Genomic DNA, 2,336 nt, shown 5'->3' on the forward strand with positions numbered 1-2,336 from the left:
GTGAACAGGTCCATCCAATAAAATATCCGCTAGAAACAAATAAAGATAGAAAACATAAATTAATAGCCACATCATTTTAATTAATAATTTATATCTGTAATGATTAAACATTGTGCTTTATTCACCCAGTAATTAAGTCATTATTAGAGATTGCTATTTCCACGGGGAACCAAAATTTAAATTTACAAAAATCGCTTTAATTTAGTCGGATTACTTGCTCAACATGAACCATATTGAAGGTTAAATACACAAGTAAGTACCTAGAATTTTTAAAAGGTAATTTCTTTACATAGTGAAGTTCACTGTGAATGCACAATAATTTGATCCTGTGTTTCTGGTCGGAGCTATTTCCTGCGGTACCGATTTCCGGTAGCTCTGCCCGCCGGGAAATAGGAAGTCAACATGTCGACTCTGTACAAGAACAGGTGAGGAGGAAGAAATCCGGAGGTGGTGTCTGTGGCCGCCAGTGGGGTTTCCCCGTCAATAACAGGCCGCCTGCGAGGGAGGCAGCGCCGGGAGATTTCCCTTTCTTTCCCTAGAGAGCTCTTATTGGCTGGACTGAATATGGAGATATATCCAGGGTAGGGGAAGTGAGTGGGGGGGGTGAGGAGAGGGGGTGTGTGGAGTGAGGAGAGGGAGATGGGGGGTGTGGAGTGAGAAGACGGGGGTGAGGAGAGGGGGATGGGGGGTAGGGGAGAGGGGGATGGGGGGGTAGGGGAGAGGGGGATGGGGGGGTAGGGGAGAGGGGGATGGGGGGGTAGGGGAGAGGGGGATGGGGGGGTAGGGGAGAGGGGGATGGGGGGGTAGGGGAGAGGGGGATGGGGGGGTAGGGGAGAGGGGGATGGGGGGTAGGGGAGAGGGGGATGGGGGGGAGAGGGGGATGGGGGGTAGGGGAGAGGGGGGAGAGAGGGGGATGGGGGGGAGAGGGGGATGGGGGGTAGGGGAGGATGGGGGGGGAGAGGGGGATGGGGGGTAGGGGAGGATGGGGGGAGAGAGGGGGATGGGGGGGAGAGGGGGATGGGGGGGAGAGGGGGATGGGGGGGGAGAGGGGGATGGGGGGGGAGAGGGGGGTGGGGGGGGAGAGGGGGGTGGGGGGTAGGGGAGAGGGGGATGGGGATGGAGAGGGGGTAGGGGGATGGAGATGGAGAGGGGGTAGGGGGATGGGGGGGATGGGGTGGGGGGATGGGGTTGGGGGATGGGGATGGAGAGGGGGTGGGGGGGATGGGGTTGGGGGATGGGGATGGAGAGGGGGTAGGGGGATGGAGAGGGGGTAGGGGGATGGAGAGGGGGTAGGGGGATGGAGAGGGGGTAGGGGGATGGAGAGGGGGTAGGGGGATGGGGATGGAGAGGGGGATGGAGAGGGGGTAGGGGGATGGAGAGGGGGTAGGGGGATGGGGATGGAGAGGGGGTAGGGGGATGGGGATGGAGAGGGGGTAGGGGGTGGGGATGGGGATGGAGAGGGGGTAGGGGGATGGGGATGGAGAGGGGGTAGGGGGATGGGGATGGAGAGGGGGTAGGGGGATGGGGATGGAGAGGGGGTAGGGGGATGGGGATGGAGAGGGGGTAGGGGGATGGGGATGGAGAGGGGGATGGAGAGGGGGTAGGGGGATGGGGATGGAGAGGGGGTAGGGGGATGGGGATGGAGAGGGGGTAGGGGGATGGGGATGGAGAGGGGGTAGGGGGATGGGGATGGAGAGGGGGATGGAGAGGGGGTAGGGGGATGGGGATGGAGAGGGGGTAGGGGGATGGGGATGGAGAGGGGGTAGGGGGATGGGGATGGAGAGGGGGTAGGGGAATGGGTAGGGGGATGGGGATGGAGAGGGGGTAGGGGGATGGGGATGGAGAGGGGGATGGAGAGGGGGTAGGGGGATGGAGAGGGGGTAGGGGGATGGGGAGGAGAGGGGGTAGGGGAATGGGGAGGAGAGGGGGTAGGGGGATGGGGAGGAGAGGGGGTAGGGGGATGGGGAGGAGTGGGGGGTAGGGGGAGCGGGGGGTAGGGGTGTGGGAGGAGCGGGGGGTAGGGGTGTGGGAGGAGCGGGGGGTAGGGGTGTGGGAGGAGCGGGGGGTGGGAGGAGAGGGGGATGGGGGGGTAGGGGGGTGGGAGGAGAGGGGGATGGGGGGTAGGGGGGTGGGAGGAGAGGGGGATGGGGGGTAGGGGGGTGGGAGGAGAGGGGGATGGGGGGTAGGGGGGTGGGAGGAGAGGGGGATGGGAGGAGAGGGGTGTGGGAGGAGAGGGGGATGGGGGGTAGGGTGGTGGGAGGAGAGGGGGATGGGGGGTAGGGGGGTGAGAGGAGAGGGGGTAGGGGTGTGGGAGGAGCGGGGGGTAGGGGTGTGGG

Source organism: Cetorhinus maximus, chromosome 10, assembly GCF_964194155.1.
Source record: "Cetorhinus maximus chromosome 10, sCetMax3.hap1.1, whole genome shotgun sequence".
In the NCBI taxonomy this organism is placed as follows: Eukaryota; Metazoa; Chordata; class Chondrichthyes; order Lamniformes; family Cetorhinidae; genus Cetorhinus; species Cetorhinus maximus.